Source organism: Uloborus diversus, chromosome 4, assembly GCF_026930045.1.
Source record: "Uloborus diversus isolate 005 chromosome 4, Udiv.v.3.1, whole genome shotgun sequence".
NCBI lineage: Eukaryota > Metazoa > Arthropoda > Arachnida > Araneae > Uloboridae > Uloborus > Uloborus diversus.
Genome location: NC_072734.1, coordinates 100,922,284 through 100,945,788, shown reverse-complemented (window position 1 = coordinate 100,945,788; position 23,505 = coordinate 100,922,284).

Genomic DNA, 23,505 nt, shown 5'->3' with positions numbered 1-23,505 from the left:
TCAGTCGCCACTGAATCACCTTTCGATGAATGTTGAAATTCGATGCTTTTGATGTGACGTGAGTCACCCCCTTTTGATGGGACTTATGTTCCCAATTTTCGATATAAATTATGTGCACTGTATATACGTTTCAACTAACAGTTCTTTATTAAAATGTTTTTTCTAACCTTCAATTCGTTTGTCGATTTTTGAATTTGATGTGGCAAGTGTTTACCCATTGAATCATTTTACGATATGGTGCATAGCGGCCGAAAAGTTACGCTTGCATTCAACTTTAGTTCGTTGCGTGTGACATTTGTTGATTTAAAAGACTTTCATATGGATTAGCACCTAGTGCGAAGACAACAAAAGGTAAGAGAGACATTTTTATTTTCCAAAATGGATTTCGAAAAGCTCAAGAAAAACCGAACTGTTATTAGAACAACAGTCACGAAAATAACGAATACTATTGAAGGTTTAATTAAAGAAGATCAAATAGATTTAGAGGCCCTAGAAGAGCTATTGAATCAATTGCATATTAAAGCAGAACTTTTAAAGAAAATTGATGAAGATATCGAACCGTTGTTAGAATTAGAAGAATACGAAAAAGAACTGATATCAGCATATGAATACGCTGAAAAGGTTTCGAACACAATATTTCGCGCTCGAAGAAAATTAAAGGAAATTAAATCCTCTAATAATAGCCAAGCGAACATAAGTTCGAACATGAGCGAGAACTTAATATACGAAACAAAACACGTGAAGCTTCCAAAATTGAACATTCAAAAGTTTTACGGTGATTGCACCCAATTTTATTCCTTTTACAACACTTTCAAAGTCTCGATTCATGAAAATGAAACGCTTTCAAAAACTGAGAAATTTAACTACCTAAAAAGTTATTTGGGTGGCCCTGCAGCTAATGCAATTGCGGGTTTTGAAATTTCAGATGAAAATTAAGACTCTGCGCTTCAAATATTAAAAGAACGATTCGGACAAAAAGACGTCATAATTAACAGCCATATGAACAAATTGCTTAACTTATCTCCTGTTTACAAAATTACCGACATTCCAAAGCTAAAACGGATTCACAATGAAATAGAAGTTAACGTTCGGTGCCTTTCCGCTTTAGGATTGGAGTCAAATTCCTATTCTGCAATACTTTTAGCAGTAGTATTGAAAATAATACCCCATGAATTGGCATTGGAATATAATCGACAAAGTAAGAAAACCTCTTGCGTTCCAGACATAAATCAATTCCTGAATTTTTTGCAAACAGAAATTTTAACAAGAGAACGAACTTATTCGTGTAGGTCGAAGCCATTTGAATCAAACAGCAAAAATAAAAATTCAACTTTGTCTAATAGACAAGATAGCGCTTGCATTTCCACCAGCGGTTTTTTCGTTGCAGCTAAGAATGGAAATGAAGCTTTCGCTGATAAGAAAACGGATAATTGTTTATTTTGTAAAAAAGAACACGATGTTCTCAACTGTCGCTTAAGTGTTGAAAAAAAGAGAAACGTATTGAAGAATCAAGGTAGATGCTTTTTGTGCCTTGGATTAAGACACCGTTTGAAAGATTGTTTATCGAGAAGGAATTGTAAATACTGTTCCGGTAAACATAATGAAAATATTTGCTATAAATTTAACAATTTGGCTAACGATAAAACTAATAAAGAATCTCTTATGGGCGATGGGACGGAAAATGTAATTTCTGCTGTATCGCATATGGGAAATAAAAATAGGACTCTTTTGCAAACGAGTTACGTGTTAGCAGAAAATGAAATCTTAGAATCGAACTGTGGTACACGCGTTTTACTGGACTGTGGTTCAATGCGTAGCTTTGCCACGCAAAACATAGCTAACAAATTAAAATGCAAAGTACTAAGGAAAGAAAAATTATCAGTGTACACGTTTGGAAGTAAAACCCCGATCGAAAAATACTACGATGTCATCAAACTTACGTTAATCAACAGACTCTCCCGACTTAAAAATAGAAATTGAACTGTTGGTTACGGACGAAATATCAGGATCAAATATTCCCCCTCCCGAAGTTGAAGACTTTAAGGGTATGAAACAGTTGAAAAATTTTACACTCGCGGATTTTCCAGAAAGTAAAGAACCCATTACAATTTTAATTGGTGCTGATTATTATTATAACGTTGTAACTGGAAATATTAAGCATTTGAGCAAAACACTAGTTGCAGTTGAAACAATTTTCGGTTGGTGTTTACAAGGGAAAAAGAGTGAAAATAACTTTTCTTTAATGATGAATGTAGTCGTAGAAAATAGCGCGATTTCAGAACAAATTCAGAAGTTTTGGGACTTAGAAACTTCAGGTCTTATTGATTCGAAACAAGATGCTGACCCAACAGAAAATGAAATCATGATACAATTTGAGTCTCAGATCAAATATGAAAACAAAAGGTATACAGTGGGATTACCTTGGAAGTTAGAAAAGAGGGATTTAAAACATAATAGAAAGATAGCTGAAGAGAGATTTTTTAGACTTGGAAAAAGATTTCATAGAAACCCTGAGTTGTATTTTGAATACAAAAAGACGATAGATGACTATTTACGACAAAAAATTATTGAACCAGTTATCAACCCAGATGAGGAAGACTAAGTTAAATTTAACTGTCCCACAGAGAAGTTATTAGGAAAGATCGTGAGACGAGTAAATTGCGTATAGTTTTCGATGCCTCCTCTCATGATTCTAATTGTTTATCTTTAAATGACTGTCTTCATATAGGTCCAAATTTATATTCTGAAATATTTGATATTTTATTGAGATTTCGCTTTCACCCCATTGCTTATACAACGGACATGAAACAAGCATTTTTGCAAATTTCGCTCAAGGAAGAAGATCGAGATGTTACTCGTTTTTTCTTTACCGATGACCCCTCGGACGAATCTATTGCACCCCAGGTTTATAAATTTACTCGCGTCCTATTCGGCATCAGTAGCAGTCCGTTTTTATTGGCAGGAACTTTGAAATATCATCTGAAACAGTATACTGAAAAATATCCAGTGACTACAAAATTTTTAAATGATAATATTTATGTCGATGACATCATCGGTAGTCATGCATCTGTAGATGAAGCCTTATCTCATACATTAGAGTCCATAGCAATTTTCGAAGGTGCTAGTTTGTCACTACACAAGTGGCGCACTAATTCGAAGACCCTACGCGAGTTATGGAAAAAACATGGAGTGATTTCGAGTCATAATACCGAACCCCTCATAGAAGAAAAGATGACTTACAAAGTCTTAGGTATAGCGTGAGACAACTTAAAGGACATTCTTTATTTTGATGTTGGAGATCTAGTCAAATTTGTTTCTAGAGGAACTGACACTAAACGATACGTGCTCCAGGTCTTAGGACGCATCTTTGATCCTATCGGAATTTTAGGTCCTTTTACAGTGAGAATTAAATGTTTGATGCAACAGATTTGGGCGTTACGTATTGATTGGGATGACAGATTACCTGAAGATTTAAGTTTGTTATGGAGAAGCTGGTGCGAAGAAGTTCCTCAACTGACGGAAATTTCAATCCCACGCCATTATTTTTCCGAAAACCTAAATATTGATATCAAGACTCTTGAACTTCATTTCTTTTGTGACGCAAGTATGAAAGTATTTGGAACTGTTGCCTTCATGCTTGTTTTATCTCGAAATGAAGACGTTCGAACGGCCTTTGTAGCTTCTAAAAATAGAGTTGCTCCGATAAAATCTCTTACATTGCCTCGGCTGGAGCTCATGGCTGCAGTATTGTCAGCAAAATTAAGTTTTAATATTTTGAAATCCTTGAAACGTGACATTCCGTGCTATTTCTGGTCTGACTCGAAGATAACAATTTTTTGGATAAAAGGAAATCCTGAAAAATTTAAACCTTTTGTCAAGAATCGGATTGAAGAAATTCGCAAATTCACAGCACCTTCAGACTGGTTTTTTTGCCCCGGAAAGGTCAACCCTTCAGATACCTTGTCGAGGGGAGCAAAAGTTTCTAAACTGCTAGAAGATCCAACCTGGCTGACAGGACCGCAGTGGCTAAAATTTCTCCAGAATACTGGCCGAAGTCAGAAAATGATGAAGCAATAAATACAGAAGAATTAGAATACAGAAAGAAATCGAAGGACATCTTTCAGTGTGAATGTCTTGTTGAAGAAAAGGAAAATGCAATCAACATTACTAAATTTAGTAATATGGAGAAGTTGGTGAGGATTACAGCTTGGGTGAAGAAGTCGATCATGAAATTTAGAAAGATTTCTAATATAGAAAACACATTGACCGCTGAAGAATTAATAGAAGCTGAGAATCATCTGATAAGATTAGAACAGAAGATCTTTTTTAAAGAAGATTACGAATCCTTGAAGAATGGAGATCCGATTCAAAAAGACTCCGATTTGTTTAACTTTTTGCCATTCATGGATGAAAATGAAATTATCAGACTAGGAGGAAGATTAGAATTTGCTGAATTATCTACTGAAGAAAAACATCCTATTATTCTTCCAAAACGGTCCTGGCTGACATTTTTAATCACAAGAAGAGAACATGAGAAAATGATGCACGGTGGAACAGCTTGCACTTTAGCTCGAATTCGGCAACGTTTCTGGATTCCAAAGGGACGGCAATTAGTCAAGAGTGTAATCAAAAAGTGTCTAATCTGCCAAAAATATCTTTCGAAGGCTGCTAATCAAATTACTGCTCCGTTGCCGCTTGACAGAAGTAACACCTCGCCTCCATTCTCAGTTTGCGGATTGGATTTTGCGGGACCAATTTATGTGAAATTTTTTAAAGAAGTTCGAAAATCTTATATAGTTTTGTTTACATGTGCGATTACTAGATCAATTCACCTTGAACTCGTTAGCGACATGACTACAGATTCCTTCGTATTGGCACTTCGAAGATTTTTAGCTAGAAGAGGAAACTGTCATGTAATATATTCGGATAACGCGAAAACCTTTAAAAGGGCGAAAAAAGAAATAGAAGATTTATCAAAAATTATTTCTAACAAATTACTTTCGCAATTTCTAACTAAAGAAAGAATAGTTTGGAAAAATATAATTGAAAGGGCGGCTTGGTGGGGAGGTTTTTACGAGCGACTTGTGAAATCCGTAAAAGATTGCCTGCGGAAAATTGTAGGGAAAGCTTTATTAAATTTTGAAGAAATGTCTACATTGCTTACAGAAATAGAAACCGTCCTCAACTTGCGACCGCTAACTTACGTCTATAATGAAAATAGTGAACCTTTGCTTTTGACACCGATGCACTTCCTAAATTTTGGACGAGAACCTCAATATCCTATCAATTTCGCTGAAATAGTAGAAAATGAATCGAAAAGATCTTCACTTTTGAAACGGAAAAAATATCAATCTCTTCTCCGGCAATTATGGATAAAATGGAAGCAGCAATATTTACTTGACCTCGGAACTGTTCACTCTTTGAATAATCCAGACAGACAACCGGCACTCAAGATAGGAGATGTCGTGTTCATCAAAGAAGATTCCAAAAACAAACTGCTTTGGAAACTCGGAAAAATTGAAAGAGCGTTTCTCAGACGGGATATTAACGTACGCTCATATGAAGTTAAAACTGCTTCTGGACTTTTGCGGAGAACGATACAACACTTGTATCCCTTGGAACTTTGATGAACTTTAGAAATTTGAACTCTATATTAATTTAAATTGAACATTTATTTATATTGATATTTTGTACTAACCTTTAAATTTGGTACTTAATAATATTTAGTATATTTCACTAACATTTTTTTAGGATTATATTTAATGTTTGAAATCAATTGGAAAATGTTTTTGATTCATGCATAACTTTGATTTATTGGTTTAATATTTGTGTATTTGAAATTTTGAAATTACGATTTTGTAATTAATACATTATTTGAAATTGAGATATTGATGAACTCTTGAAAGAGTTCATGGTGGGGAGTGTGTGGAAAATTATTTTATTTAGAATGGCAACAGCCATTCAACGCTTCCTAGCATGAACTCGAATCAAGAGTTCAGTCGCCACTGAATCACCTTTCGATGAATGTTGAAATTCGATGCTTTTGATGTGACGAGAGTCACCCCCTTTTGATGGGACTTATGTTCCCAATTTTCGATATAAATTATGTGCACTGTATATACGTTTCAACTAACAGTTCTTAATTAAAATGTTTTTTCTAACCTTCAATTCGTTTGTCGATTTTTGAATTTGATGTGGCAAGTGTTTACCCATTGAATCATTTTACGATACAAATGTGTTTACCGTTAAAAAAATCAACTACTGGAAATTATACTAACTGAAGATTCGGCTAAACAAATTGACGCTTGACGCAGTTGGCTTCTTCAGTAATTTTTAATGTGTCAGGATTATTGAACGTAATTTTATAAATGGTAAGCTTTTATGGGCCACGAAAACGTCAACCGTTTGTCCCGCAAGTGATGGTTCATATATTACATTAAAAAGAAAAAATTTAAAAGGTAATGATGAAATTTTTTGCTTTAAAAATCACACATAAGTTTGTATTTTGTTAAGCAGAAAACATTTGTTCATTAATATTTTAAAGTACTATTTTTAATGAAATATATGAGGCGTCATTGCGGGACAAAGTGACGTTTTCCGTGGATTGACCCTTACACATAACTTTTAGGCAATCCTATTGCAAGCACTGATACTAAAAAGGATTGGTGTTATGTATAATTTTGCTCGGATAACTCCATGTGTAGTGCATTTTCTAATAAGTAATATGCACTATGCACTTCTTTGAAAATTCTTGGTGCGAATTATTTCATTGACGAACTAAAAAAACTATAAACTCATTTTATTATTTTCATTCTACAATTCTTTTTAAAAACTCACAGTAATGATTAAAAATTCAATACCATTTCTGCTTATAACTTCCAGTATTTAATGTAAACAAATGCTTTTAGTAAATTTCTTAGTCAATACAGTGGGCTTTCTCTATCTGAACACTCCCAAATATGAACACCCCGAAAGCATTTTTAAGCTCCCGGCGAAACTCCATAGACTTAGCATGAGGTGACCTCTCTACTCTGAACTGAACACCCTGTAATATGAGCACCCCAGTATTATGAAAGCCAATTTTTAACCCAGTTCAATTATTACCTCGTTATATGCTGAACATGTTCACAATTGGTACTCGGGAATCCGTATGAATCAAAAAGTGAAACATAAAATATATTCTCAAGTTTATCGCAATAATTGAAGAACATTAAGAGAATGAAGAGAATTTATTTTTCTTTTTGAAGATGATTTCATATTATCTTTGAATTTGAACTCCTCAAAATAACTTCTTATTTCAGTGCCCTATACTATATAAAACTCGTCATTTTTTTTTCCTTTCTCCATTTAAGTAAAACTCTTACAAAAGTTTTATCACGCAAAACTATTTTGAGTTTCGCTGTTTTATGTTCTTCTAAATTGCTTGAGAGTAAATAATGTGCATATAAAACTATCCAAATTCAGACGTTGTCCAAAAAACCAGTATGTTTTCAATAAAAAAATACTTTCGATAGGAAAAATTCTTATCTCTTCATTGAGCATTTTTAAAGCATTTTAGTTTATGTTGAAGCTTTTAAAAGTTTTTAAATAACTTGAAGCTTATATTTACAGGATGTATCAGTACAGCGTTTACAGACTTTCAGGGCAGATAGAGTTTACCCAGACGATGGGAAGCCACATAGCAATGCATGATCGGAAAAGTTTTCCTGGCGCGGTATTGACGACACAAGTCACCAAAAAGACAAGACACGTATAATAGGAAAAACATGTTTATTGTCCTTAGTACAGCAAAAAACTAAGAAAAAAGAACATGAAGGAGCCTAAGATGGTGATCAAAGTAGGTGTTCGAAATTACGACCCCGGGCCGTGATGCATTCCTCACATCTCCCGCGCATTGAAGATCGAACGTCAAAGAGAGCGCGGCAACAAAAACCGCGTGTGCGCATGCACCGTCATCTGATGCTTCGGTTTATGTAGCGACACCTATCGTATACACCAGATAAAAACTAACCAGTATTTTTGCTGTATAAAAAATAATCAACATATTTTCTCAACTTATTTGCCCTGTCTTTCTTGTGCTTTGTGTCGTCACTATCGCGTCAGGAAAGCGTTTCCGACCATGCACTGCTATGTGATTTCCCATCGTCTAGGTGTACTCTATCTGCCCTGAAAGTCTGTAAATACTGTACTGTTATACCCTATATACATATGTAAATAACTTTTGGTATGAAACTTTCTTCTCTGAATACAAGCTATACTAAACCTCTCTCACCACGATGCATGACCTGATAGTTTTATGATAATTTATTCTATTTTATCAAGGAAAGTAATTGTCCTTTAAAAAATGTTCCAATAATTTTGGCTTCTGCCTTTTGCACTAATAATACCTTCCTCGAATAACATCCTTATTGTTTCAGCATTGCCTTTGTCTCGGATATTCTAGAACTTATTCACGGTTACCTTTTGTATTCTTCAAATACATTCAGGAATACCCTGCATAATTAATTTGCGCTTTAAAAGCAAAACTTTCGCTTTGATACGAAAAATCTCAATTACTTTGAATGTTATGGAAATATCTACAGGGAAAAATTTTACTCGGTGACTAGTCTAAAAGTTTCATAATTAATTAGAAAATTACTCTTTCTTATTCATTTTCAGGGAATTGTTCGCAGCATTTTACCTTTATGAAAGCTCTATTAACAATAATTATGCAAGTGATGCATTTTAAAAGAAAATTATTTTAGAAAATGATTAAATATTGTCATTTTTCCAGTATAATAATACGCTGCTACGCAGCTATTTCTAGATATTTAAAAAAAGTAACGCTAAAGAAAATGAAATTCCGTCTGTTGCGGCCTGCGTACAGAGAAGTCCCTAGCACCTACAGCCTTGACATTTTATGCAAAATTACTTCGAGCCCTAGGGGTTTTCACCGAGTTTTTATTTTGAATTTCAAATTTGTTTTTCTTTTCTCTAATTAATTCCTTAAGCTAAAATTTCAAATAAATTGCAAATTAAAGGGATGAAAGATTTTCCATACCCCTTAAAATTCTATGTCGTTAGAAAGAGATTTTTTTCTGCGTCATATAAAGCTTGTTCCAACTTTCCCAGTCAGTTAGAACATTATATATAGGAGTTTCTATTTAAGCGAAAAGTCCTAAGCTCAACCCAATTCAAGCTCGGAGCTAAAGAACAAAATATATTACTAGAGATCACGAAATTGAAAGCGACTTTTCAAACCCACAGATATGCGCTTTTGCAATGCTCAGGCTCAGAAGACCCTTAAGATGTTAAATTTGGTACAGGTTACTTTATACCCTGGAGGGGGGGGGTGCTATTTGAAGTGTTTCTTTACTTGTTATACGTATTTTTTATGAAGTTCTTTTCGTCTTCGGATTGAAGTGGGGTTTTAATGTTTTTCTAAATGTAATAGCTCTTTTCTGTGAAATTATTTTCCATGGGAAGGGGAAGCATGACTTGCTTTTTGCTCTTATAGTAACATGTATTATAATCTGAATCTTCTTAACAAGCGATTTAAAACTTTGCGAACCAAATGAGATTGCGAAGCAATCTTCGGGGTTTGGTGAGCGGCAACGAGCAGGGGAAGGAGCCCCCAAGTTTATTTAAAAATGATATGTGTTGAAGGTATTGTTGCATTTTATGCAAGGGAGTTACGTTAAAGCTTTAGATTCCTTTATAAATATAGACTAACTTTTTTTAAGTATGGTAGCATTAGAAGCAGAAACGTTGAAAAATCATCAACTATGTTAAATTCCTATTTTTAAAACTTATAACATGTGTCAAAAACCAATCTAAGAAAGACATTTGTTTGTTCTCTTAAATTTTCCGAAATTATATTTCAAATATCAATAAATTCTATCCCTTGATATTCTTTATAGAAAAACAAATATGAAAGCGGAAAAAAATAGAAGACGAAAAATTTTGAAACTGAACTAAGCAACCCCTCCCCCCTCACAATATAAAAATTCCTATTTTCATGCAAAACAATTCATAAAGAATAAATTCTATCTAATCTTAGCAAAGGATATTGGCGTCTAAAACTATTCTGTAATACACAAATTGCATTTTTCAATTCTACTCGAATATTGAAGGCAAGGCCTTGCCTTTAATATTTGAGTTGAACCGAACCATTGTTTCGGTCACTCGTCTGGTCAATTCTAATACTGTATTAGCTACCAGTTTGTTGGGCACTCTTGGCTTCCTTAAGAGGTTTCCCCCTCCAGCTTAGTCACTCCTATGCCGGGCTGATGAGTGCTAATAAGCACGAAACTGCAGTCATCGGCTGGAATTGATTGAGCTGGCGGTGTATTTCATGTAATCAATAAAGTGTTCAAATTGTAAAACGTACGTGGAAAAAAGGATTCTTGTATCATTATTTCAGGCCGTGGTCTTTTCGTAAAATGGGACTTTCCTCTTCAATGTTTATTAGAGAAGAAACCATGCAAATAGACAGACACACAGTCTGTTTATGTAACAGTCCTACTTTCCGTTGTCATTGTATTTTTTTCATGTTTTACTGTTAAGTTGCTTTAAGCAAAATTCTTACTCTTTTACTGACTTATTAGTTAGCTCTTGTTCATTATCAGGCTCCCCAGAAGGTATGTTGAGTTTAGCAAAAAGATGGCTCCAATGATTTAAAAGTATGCCTAACTAAATAATGAACTTTACTACATTGTTTCACGACATAAGTATTTCGATAGAGGGATGTACAGGGCAACAGCACCAGTAACATACAAGGGTCCAGTAACAGACAGTCATATGTTTAGATTTAAATAACAAGCATTTTAGGCGGGTAAAACTTAGGCTTAGAAAATTCAGTTAACCTGAGAGCGATGTTTTAAGCATGTCTGTTACTAGTGTTGTTATCTTACATGAGGATTCATAGTAACTTGAAACATGGGATTTCGAAACTTAATGCAACCCGCAAGTGTTGTACAACAACTAAATATGACCTCGTATTCGTCCAGAATTTACTTGCGAGAAAAGACTTGCTTGAAAAGACGAAAATCATCATTATGAAGCCACGGATCTGCAACAGACACTGCTGGTCACACAAAATCCAACATTAAAAAGAAATAGTCAGTATGAAACAAAATTTTACTCATGTAATGGGAACATTGTTATTAAAAATTGATTACAAAACGAAAGCAAAATGATCATTTATTACTGGAAAACCTCAAAATGAATGGATGTTTAAGTACCCTACTGAGCCACCTTTAGCGTGAAGGTACGTGGCGATGCATTCAAGTATTGAGGTACAGTAGTCTTACGTACGATGTCCTACATCATCTCGTACCACAGTTATTGTAAACACGTCACAAAGAGGACAGGGAACTCTACAGGGAACCACTATTTCAATTACGTTGGCAGTGATTGGTGGAAGCTGGGGTTCCGTTCAGCGCCTCTTGCGATCAAAATGAGCGACGTTTAATCAAAAATAAACCAACTTTGAAACGTTGACATTGATGGTGGATGCATGAGCGGATCATATGTTGCCTCGGTTTAAAACAGAAAAGACATAAATTGTCAAGGCCCGTTAAGCATCAGCACCATCTAGTAGTGCCATGCATGGAGTTAATAAAACACCACAATCAATATGCAAAACACTCTACTTCAGGACATGTCGCTACTTATTCTACAATTCAGGGCTTTAACTGTGCCCCAACTCCAAGAAATCCTGATATGGCGGCAGCAGACAACGATCTCTGGTGTTTCATAAAGTAAGAAACATCAGGTATCACGCAACACAAGAATTACGAGCAGCTGTGAAACACCGGTTCACGCTCATGACTCCAAAGTGTCTCCAAAAACATCTGCAAGAACATTACACAGAAACCAGCTGCGTTATGACATGGATAGTTAAAAAACTGATGTTTATGACTCAAATTTAAGGTAACCATGTAGTACAACACAAATTCAACCATAAGTTAATATAATGTTGAAAATGAAGGAGGTTAGATTATGTACACTTCCCTGATCCCTCTGCACATGTAATGATTTTCTTTTCTTTCTTGAATAGTTCCTTTAGATGGGAACAAAACATTAATGTTTTGTGAAAAATATTTCATGATAAATGGTGTGTATGCAAAAATTAAAAATTTCATCCATTCATTGAGCTAATTAGTTTTCTAGGTGGTTGTCTAAGTTCTTAACAAAACAGGAAGTGATTTTATTCATACATTTTGTCGTTTCCTTATTATATGAGGCAATGCGAAGCAAAGGGATGTAAGTAGACGAACGCAAGATTAGAAGTCAAGTTTTGAGTAAAACGCATTTGAAGCTCGCGTCCTGGGTAGGCTTTCATTGAATTTTTTTCCAAATTATGCTATATAGGAGCACCTAACAGGTTTACTAGGACCATGTCTTGCCTCAACGCAGAGGAGAAGTACTCCTACCACTTGTACTGGTTATCTACAAATTTTTAATTTTATCACTTACATCAGTTTGCTTCTCACTGCATTATAAATAAATCAGTGTTTGCTTAGTTTCAAAAGCTTTTGAATTCTTATATGTCTATGTTTACATACCCTCAGAAATATTCAGAAACAATTCTGCGACTTGTTCAAAATCTCATCAAACAATGAAGTTTTTAATTCACTTTCAAAGTACTGGCTTTTGTGTGTTGTCTGATCCTCAAGAAATCTTAAAACAATGAGTTGCGTTAATGACTTCAAAGAAACACAAACATCGGTATTGTTAGAAACTGAGAGTGTTTTGCATGTCTAAACAACTTCTCTGAAGTGTTTTTGCATAAACAAACAGCCAAAAAAGGAAGTTAATTATGGAAATACTTAATTAAATTTCTTGTAAGATTAGATTTAATTAAGAGACTTAATGCTCGCTAAGTTCGATTTTTTTAGATTTCAAATTAGCCTTATAATCAATTACATTTCAAGTACAGCATCCATTGCCTGTAATAAGTTAAATAAGTTTTGAAAACCTGCTTACAGCTTTGAGAATTAGCAAAAAAAAAAAAAAAGAAGAAAATCCGCCATTAAAGAATAAAATGTATTGCAAAAAAAAAAAAAAAAAAACTAATTACAATTTGCACCTTCTTGAAATTTTAGTATTTACATAAATAATGTTATTTGTCACAAATTATATTTAGTACTGCATTGGTGAAATTAAAAAGTATTATCTTACAAAATATAACATATTAAGTTGTTTTTTTTTTTTTTTTCAAGTAGTGGAAAAAATAACTTAGCAGTAAGTCGGGGTATCACCATTACAAATCAAATTGTCGTAAATGCGTACGTTGGTTGGTTAGACTGGGTTTTTTGGCGCAAGGGTCCTAATACGCTATACTGCACCATAAAAGTTAGCACGAAATTTATTCACCAACTTGAAGAGTTAATGCATACAGGGTGATTCAAATAGTGTGTCACACAGTTTCCAATTGCTATATTCATAAGTCTGTGTTTCACGCCCTTCCATGTAAAACGCCCCAGTAAGTATATTTCCCGATTAAAGCAACAGAGTGCATCTGTGTCGACTTTTCAAGAGCATTTCGTACATAAAAAAGACCCGACTTACTCTAATTTTATTGAAAGTACGAAATAATATTATTGAAAATGCGGACTAATCTTCTAACAGAAAATACAAAACCATTGTAAATCAAACTGTCCAAAATGAATAATGCGTTTTTTACCACCTTAAAGATGCAATACATACAGCGTAATTCAAAAATGATACCAAACAGTTTCAAATTGCTATATTTTCTACACTATAAACTGTACCTGACTTTTGTGAATTACATGAGATCATACATTGCAATATAGCGCAAAAATATTTTTAGTTTTGAGTCACTATAGCACGAAAAAGTTGCGATTAGAAAAAACATCAAGAAGGAAAATAAATGAAATTAAAAAAAAAAAAAAAAAAAAAACAATATAGAATATCTTCCGATTGCGCACCGTGCCTAAAATTGAAAAAAAAGGAGAATGTCGTCGTTTCTTAGTGTCTTTTTTTTTTTTTTTTTTTTTTGAGCAATCACTATTGCTAATTGTTTTCACTTGACCGTCCTTGATGTTTGGTTCCTTTTTCAACCCCACCGTCCTCTGCAGGCAAGACTCCCCCGGTAGCTGCTGCTCCTGATCGGTGGCGTCCATGTCCTACACACACGCACGCTCATACACACACATGCGCCTTTACACACATACACACACGCCAACGTACATACACACAGGTCTACGCACACACACAAGCCTACACACACATAACTATGCACACGTAACCGCCCAAGAGGAGGGACAGGAACCGTTTCTAAAAACAAGCGAGTGGGGTAGTAACCAATGAGTAGCGTCATGTCGCAACTCGTGATTGCGAAAAACATAATTTTAATTCAAAATTTCCAGAATTCAAATTAATTTTGAAAATTCAAAAGATTTTTTTCTTTTTTTTTTCACGTTTTTTTAAATATTGTAAAACGGAAGTGTTACAATTGGCAAAGACTTAAGTGACAAAAAAGTAATATGAAAGTATTAATAATACGGTACCTTCCCCCAACGATCTCGGAAATTTGAAAAAATGGAGAGTTTCACCCATTGAGAAGGAATAGATGGAGAGAATGCAACCCTACTATCCCGATACGGCAACAGTACCATGTGACATGGGGAGCAATTTCGAGTTGACCGTAACCGCTGAAAAAGTTTTCATTAGCTGAAGCCATGCATGATAACAACCTTTAACTGTAGAAGAGAAAAATTAGATTTCTAGTAATAGTGCAGTATTTTAGCATTGTAAACTGTGCGAAAAAGTCACACCAGGAGGTCCAGTAACTTTTCCCTGGCATGTACAAATGTTTTTTACTTCTAAATAAAGAAAAAATAACATTTATATGCATTCAACGAGTACATATTCCACAGTTGCCTATAATTTTTAAATTTTTGTACTTATTTTACCTATAAAAGTTATAAAACATTGTATATCTTGAGTGCAAATAAGATTTTAGTTCCATAAAAACACTTTTTCCTTAACTAGTAATTATTTTAACGGCTCTTAAGCATTTTGTTTACATTTGCTTTGTTGGCGAGTATCTTCTCGCCAAGCTCCTGTGAACAGCAGATGCGCAAGAATAAAGATTTGCTATTTTTATGCTTCAATTTAAATACTAGTATGTCTGCATATGAAATCATTTCAAAACATTGATTACAATACATATGAATCCATAAATTTTCAGTCAATAACAGAACACTTTAAACTATTTGTACATGCCCGTCATTTCAAGGAATAAACATCAAAATACATGAAAAATGCAGTTACATTATATTTTAAAATCCGGAAAGAAGTGGGGAGAGGGAGTTTGAATGATAGGCCTGTATTTGTATCCGTTATTTATGTATTTATTATTATGCGGTAAAGGAGTTGGAGCCAGAGTTGCTCTGATTTGTAGGCCCGACTTCATAATAAGCGCCGTCTGAAAAATATTTAATGCCAAAAGAGCGATTGCGTGCCGAAACGCGACAACTTCCCAGCCAAACAAGTCACCTGACCTGGGAAACATTGGTTCCAAAGCTTATTTCACTGAGACATTTGCTATGGCTCCCTCCATTAGTATTCCTTCTCAATAGTTTCACCGCGGTTGGGTGGTAAATTTGATTCTGATCATTAGTATATTATCAATTTATGTATGGACTGGTGCGAGTATTTTTATTATCATTCAGACCATCAAAACTTTTCAATCAAGACGTAAAAGTTACTGTAGTTGAAAAATGAAGAAATATGGATAAATTTACCTAGTTTCAAGTTTGGTTATTAGAATGCTACTACTATTGCAATTACAGAAAAAAAAACTATTATCTTCAGTTATTAACACTACCAATCTATGGCATTTTTATTTGAGCACTAAAGGTAGCAAAAATGCTACCTTTAGTATCTTCTTAACACATAGGACCTTGGCTGCCAGAACTGAAGTGCCAAGTCGTCATTCCTCCAGCGACCTATCTATCGTGGAGGTGGGAATCATTCAGGAAACGTTGAAAACTCAGGTGCTATTAGGGTTCTGTAAACCTTCATGCATGAAAAATCATATGCAAATTTAAGAGCTCAAGTACACCCTATAGTCCAGAAAAAGATAAATTTGAAATTGTGTCCATCTTTTTTAATGACCCAGCACTGTAAAATATGTTTGCAAGGTTACTAGTATTAATGGGTGTAACGTTTACGAATTCTGAAGTGTGTAGCATCATTGATAAAAACTCAAATTTTTAGAGGAACCTTGCACTACGGTTTAATTTGAATTCAAAGTGCATGCGTAAAGATCAGAATCGGCGCAGAGTAGGCAAACTCTTATTAGCGAAACGAAACCCGTGCCGTTTCTGATGGCCGAGAGGTATAAGCTCTTTCTTGGTGGGGGGTTCTCCGATGTGGCGTTGTAGATACTAATCGCTTTGGCAAATTTTGATGATTCTTACATCAACCGATTTTTCTTAACTTTGCAAGAGTCACTAAACACATGACGATAATCAAAATTCACCCAGAGCAACAACCAGATACCATATTGTCAATTCGGGATCGTGTCGTAGGAGATTCGTCGTCTCAGACCTGAGACGCGTGAGTCATCATAAATGTCAATACATGATATGATATCGTGTCATTGGCGATTCCAGAGCACGCGTTTTCGCTGCCTACATTTTTTGTTTGCTAAGTCTACTAAATCGATTTTCATCAAATGCCCGACTTTTGCGATAGTTAGCCATTCTTTTCGCAGTGCTATACAACACTTTCTTTGTCGTGTGTGAAAGACTATTATAATTAAGTCGATTTTCTTCTCTAACACGTTGCATTTGTTTTGCCGTGATTCAGGGGACTGGGTTTCGCGACGTGTATTTTCTTGACTGGATTTTTTAGTTCTGCGAAAAAGATCTGACTGACAACGTCTCTGAGCTCGCGCCATCATGAGTTATACCAAGGTTTCACTTGATACGCGTCTTATCAGACTCAGTTATTTCAATAAAAGTTGTAGTATGAAACCAATCAATCAAACAAAAAATCTGGTCTGACTCCAGTGACATCTGGTGGATTTTGTAGCAACTTTTAACTATATAAACAACAGATAAGATTATTCTTAAAGAGAATTGTTATTCAAAATTGAGTTCAATAGTATTTGAGTTAATTTAAAAGCGGTTTTTTTTTCATGAGGAAAAGTGTTTGAAAAGATATTTTAGGCAAAAAGTGAAAAAATATGAAACTTTGTTTTCAAGAAAAATTAAGTTTGGAAACAAAATCAGATGAATATAAGCTGAGGAAGACTAATCAATGTAAATTCCGTGTATGAAAAAATGTTGTGATTAATTATTCCAACTTTTCGCAATAAGCATTTTCAAAATTATTTGAGTAATGTAACTGCAAACCTTCAATAAATATAAATAGGAGTGAGAATTTATTGCAATTTATACATTGAATAACAATTTGAAACGAGCTTAAAAAGAAGTTTTCTGTTCGAAAACGTATGTGAATAAATGTTTTGGAAATACTGTTATTTTTTGTTTTTTTTGGGGGGGGGGGGGGTAATTTCAGCTTCCAATTAATAAAAATCAAACATTGGAAATTTGGCTCTGAATGAAATAATGCGTAATATTATATAATTAAACATTACATCTTATGGACGAAACCATACTGTCTATAAAACGTATGAACAATGCTTAATAATTTGTATCAAGAAAAAGTATTTTTTTGGCTTTATTATGCAAAAATTACATATGCTTCATCAAGCACAACTGATAAATATAGTTATCAGTTAAAACAGAAAACAAATGAAATTAGCGATTATTACTCATAATTATTACTAACCCAGGCAACGCCGGATATTTTTGTTAGTTGATAAATATATTTATGGAAACATTCAAAGAGCTTTTAGTTTTTTTTTTTTCTTATACTTTGAAGTTTAATTTAAAATTAGTTATTTCTTAAAAACATATTCTGAAAATGTTGAATAGCTCAATTTGATATCTTTAGTCTTTTTACAATAAGAACTATTAAAATGCACAAAAAATGCATAGAGGTACAATTTTTCTAAAGAAAAGTAAGTAGAAAACATATCCAATAAAAATTTTGCCCTAAAACTGACCGTTAGTATCGATCATTATAAATTACAATTTATATCATAAAGGAGTACGTTGTATGTTAAAAAACAAGAAATTTAAATCATTTAAAAGTACATTGAAACAATAATGAATCCACCCGGAAAAACATGCCAATAAACATTTCAAAAAAGGAAAACATGGCAGCTTTTCATTCAAAGATTTTTATAAACCTATACATTCCAGCCTTTGAAAAAAAAAACATAATAAAAATTCCTTCTTTTTTTTTCTTGAACAAAACTTTTGCTTGTTGAAAAAATAAATAAATAAAAATAATAATAACAGTAAAAAAATAAAAACAAACCTGTTAAAAAGGTAAACGATATTCCAATGCTTAAGCATTGTGAGGAAATTTAAAGGGGAAAAACTTCGCCACATAAATACATTATTGCACAAAAAAGCATGAAAAGTTCCACACATTTTTAAATTATTTGTTAAAGATCAAATTCAAAAAAAAAAGCCATTAAGTAGCATAAAAAGTTACATTAAAATGAAAAAAAAATTTAAAAAAAAGGAAAATTAAATCAAGCTATTTCGTAATCCGCCAAATCAAAACTAAACAGTATTAGGAAGCAACCATGTTACTGTATTCAGCCAAGGATCAATTAAAGCGTAAAATAATTCGCCAGATAAATGTATTAATTAATTAAAAAACAATAAAAGTTTCATCAAAGTATCAAAAGAACAAACATTGGCGACAGCAATTTTAGCAATAGAAAAAGTTTTCGCCCATTTCACATGTTCCGCGACTCGAGAATTCCCCCATGATTTTAATGTGAATATTAAGTGGCAAGAAATATAATGCTGTCAAATTTTGTGACGCCAAAGAATTATATATATGTGCGTCACGATGATTTTAACTCTTGGAGATTGTTTTTCATTTTATTTGTTGTCCCCGTATTCGGTTTTTTGGTTTCAATAAAATGACGCTTTTATTGTTGTCAAATATAGTTTGTTCAGCGGATTTTTTTTATATTTTACTGAAACTTTTAGTGTCGTTTCGTGGGTGGTTTCATTTACTGAGAGGATTATTGAAACTTTTAATAAATATATAGGTAATAAAATTATATCTAATAAAACTTTAAATGCTTTCGATTATCGAATTTATTTATTTTTCGAAGTAGTATGTTATTTTGTTTTTTTCGCGGATTTTTAATCAAAACAAAGTAAAATAATTCGGAAAATAAAAAAAACGAGATGTTAAAATAATATGAGAAATCCAGTTAAAAAATTTGCTAAATTGATTTCAATTCTCCATTATTATGTGACATAATCAGCAGAATAAATTAACCTTGTTAGAGGTAAAAATTGAAAGTGTGTAAATTTTGTAAAATTAGAAAAAGAAGCAAACATACGACAATGTTTGCCTCATTTTTTAATTTTCGCCGACGATGATGTAAGTGCAATTTTTCAGTTTTCGCCAAATAAAGGTAAAGAGAAAATTCATCAAGCTGAGCGACGTAACTGTAACTAAATAATATCAAAAGAGCAAATATGTATTACAGTCTTACCGATATCGTGAAAATAAAACAATTATTGTCGAAATCTTGACGATTGCGCCATTAAATACCACCTTTAAATGTGCAGTAAAATACTGTATAATTTATAAACAACAAGGTTTCCTTCTCAGAATTTTTTTTTTAATTTAGAGGAAGAGTAATGTTCGAACCCTTCTGGATATCAACTCACATTAAATGTCTCAAAAAATTTATACGTAATCCCTAGGTCCGACTTACTAAAAGTGAGACCAAGGCTCAAAATGCTTTGGAGTTCCCTGTGCTTCAGGGATGCATTTTACCAGAAGTGAACGCCAGTGAGAAATAGTTGAATACTGAGTTGGGACCAGCTTTACCTGAAAAGGGAATTTATTTTCCTTGAAAAACAGACCATGTACGTCGTTCCGGCATCAGTTCACCTGTACTACACATCGGTTAACCATGAATGAAATTTTACGTTAAAGATTGAAAAAACATCACTTTTTACAACAGAAATAATACGCTAACTAATGTAAACAAATGATTTCCCCCGGTTATACTACAGCGCCATCTTACGGGCAAGGCGGCGCCTTTGATCTTTTGAGAAATGACTGAGCCTGATAAGACACGCATCGAGTGAAGCCTTGGTTATACAGGCTGTTTATATAGAATTTGACGGCAAAGCAATTAAAAAAACTATGTTCCTAGAGTAGGAGTTAGAATCGAACCATCAACAACAGAATTCGATGCACTTCGTGGTCAGGGTGAAAAAAAGCGAAAAATGTTGCCTTTGATATTGTGTTGGATTGTAACTAGTCAAGCTCTAAGGAACTACTTTGGACCAAAATGTGGTTGACTTAAGTTCGCACATTTTTGCTAAAGGTCAAGCATACGTAGCTTCGAGCTAACATATACCCTTAGATGGACTAATAATCAGTATTTTAGACTACCGCAAGTTACGTAATAATCCTCACGATATAAACTCTATCAATGAAATGACTAGATTGTAAAATTTTCCGTCTTAAAATCATATTAACTAAATTAATGAAAATTAATTAAGAATGTAAAATAGAAAATAATTACAAAAAAAACTAATTGCGTAAAAACCTAGAAAACTTAAAAGAAGAAAAATGTCCAGTAGTTTAGAATGTTATTATGTACTACCGAATAACTACACCATTGAAATAGGGTTATAATCGATACACACATAAGACAAATCATAAATTCAAAAGCAGAATAGAAGGATCAAAAGTCAGGGCCCATTCAAATTTTACGGGGTTCTTTGAATGGTTAGAAAGGAATGAACCCCGACTGTTGATCCTTTTATTCTGCTTTTAATTTTATGATTTGTCTTATGTGTGTACCGATTGTAAAATTATTTCAATGGTGTAGTTATTCAGTAATACTTCATAACATTCTGAATGACTGGTCTTATTTTTACTTCCTAGTTTTTTTAAATTTTTACAAAGTCGTTTTTTTTTTTCCTAACTATTTTTTTTATTTTCTAAAATATCAAAATTCTCAGCAAAGAAATATTTTTCTGGCCAAAGTTAATGCAAAAAAAAAAACAAATTTAGGTTTTCAGCAGAATTTTGCACTTTTGTTCCCAACCAACTAAAAATCAACAGTAGAAAAAAAATTACAATTAGGTAATTCAAAAAAAATATGAAAAATAAAGTATAACTGACAGACATTTTTCGGGAAGATAAATTGTTTTCAAATTTTTTTTAAAAAAGTCATTCCAATTTCCTCCCATTTTGTCGTAAAGAACTTCCCACAGAAAATTGTTATGAAGGTACAAAAATCGAAAAAGTGGTTAAAATGCTGAATCATCAGTTCCGAGTACTGCAAGTACGATTTGCGATATTTAATGAACAGTTAATACAAAACATTTGTTATTCATTTATCAAATTTATATACATTTATAGTCAAATTTATATATCATATATATTCAAATTTTGATAACTCGAAGCTTATGACTCGAATTTTTCTTTATCTCGAAGTTTTTATCGGGTTCCAAACTCTTGAGACTGTTTCGGAAACTTCCCATAGCTCGAACTATCAATAACTCGAACGTTTTAGCCATTCTTTGTTACTTCGAGGTATCGAGTGCTGGCTGTATATATATACATTGTATGTGGGTGTATAATTTCGGTAGACTCAGGTCCCATTCTGGGAAGCTCAACAACAAAAGAGAGGATTGAAAACAGCCTTAGAACACTCACTAAATTATATAAAAAGATAATTTTAAACACAAATACTAAATTCACTTCACATGTTTGCAGTATTCTCGATAAGATCTTATTCGTTACTAAAATTAATTGCAAATAGCAAGCCCAAAAAATACTTCTGTTTGCAGAAGAACAAGATTCAAATTTCGTACTTTTCAAGATCTTTTCAAGATTTTTCGCTTTTTAAGATGGAAAAAAAGCGGAAACAAAAAAAAAAAAAATCACAGGCAAGTGCGACAAATTTAGAATCAAATTACTTTTTGAATTCTTCGTAGCTGAGTGGCACTCTTCCATTTTGGCAGTAAAATTAAAATACTCTCAACTCGACAGAAATGGCGAAAAGAATTTGAATTCTGAAAAGTAATTTCTCGTAACTCACATACAAATTATTTCGAAGTGAAGTGAGGGGAGTTCTTTCTTTTACAAAAGACTCATAAGATATTTTTAGAACACAGCTTTTTACGAACAATGCGGAAAAAGGCATACAGTTTAGATGAACAACAATTGACAAGAAAATTCAGTCTCAGCGCTAAAATTTATTAGGAAGAAAACGCGGGTTTTTAATTGTTTAACTTATTTGCAAGAATCATTTTATTTTGAAATCTTTTTCACGTGCTTTTAAAGAACGATTGCAAGGGAAACTTTTTTCTTTTTTTTTCGTTTCAGAAAATAGAAGATTTTGCAATATTACTTAGATTTTCAGTAAAAAAAAAAATAAAAAAAATAGAAGATGAAAAAATGTCTCTCCTGGAAAGAACTTGACTTTTTCGTTAAGGTTTTTTATTCTAATGTTTGTGAACTACAGTATAATCTGCAGTATCGTTATTTCAGTTTCAAGATCAAGCGATAATGTTAGAAACACAATTAATTTTGCTATAATGAAATAATGTGTTCCAAAGCATAACTATCAAAAATAATTAAATTGTGTGCATACCGATGGTCTTTGCAATCGTAAAATGTTCGTGCAGAGAGATTGAAATTATGCTGCAACTCTATTTGCTATACTGAAAACTACACAAATGACACACACCCATGCACATATATACACTGTAAAAAATCTCGGAAAACTCTCCGAATATACAAAAAAGTTTTCCGTAATACACAGATTCGTACGCCCTCCGCAGTTTTCTGCTATAATCAAAAACGTTTCCCGTTTAGCAAGAAAGTAAGAGTCGACGCATGCGCAGCTCACACGGCAATTTTATAGTCCAGCAGCAAATCTAAACTGAAACTTTCGAAAGCACGCAATGAAAACAAGTGCTGACTCATGTATGCGAAGTAACACTCATCAAGGGGATTAGTAGAAGTTTTGTTCCTCGCATGAATTCACTGAAGATAATTTTAAAGTCTTATATTTTCTTGCATATGTATCGTCATGAGATTGAATTTGAAGCTATGTCACTTATTTTTAAGTACGAAGTGCAAATTCTCGACGCATGCTCGCGGAAGGATTACAAACTGAAATTAAAAACCAAATAACTGCCGAGACGCCATGTAAATTCATTGCGTCGCATAACTTGTGTAGGTAATTTACTTTTTTCTTGGATACTTTTCTTCTTTCTACCAAATGGGTAATTTTTGTTGGCAGAATTTTATTCTGTCATAAAAATCACCTTTTTGGTGACCAAAGCCTGCAAAAGACCACCACCGACGAATAGGTAAGTCGCTTTGCAACTCTATTACTTTAAAGAGATTGAG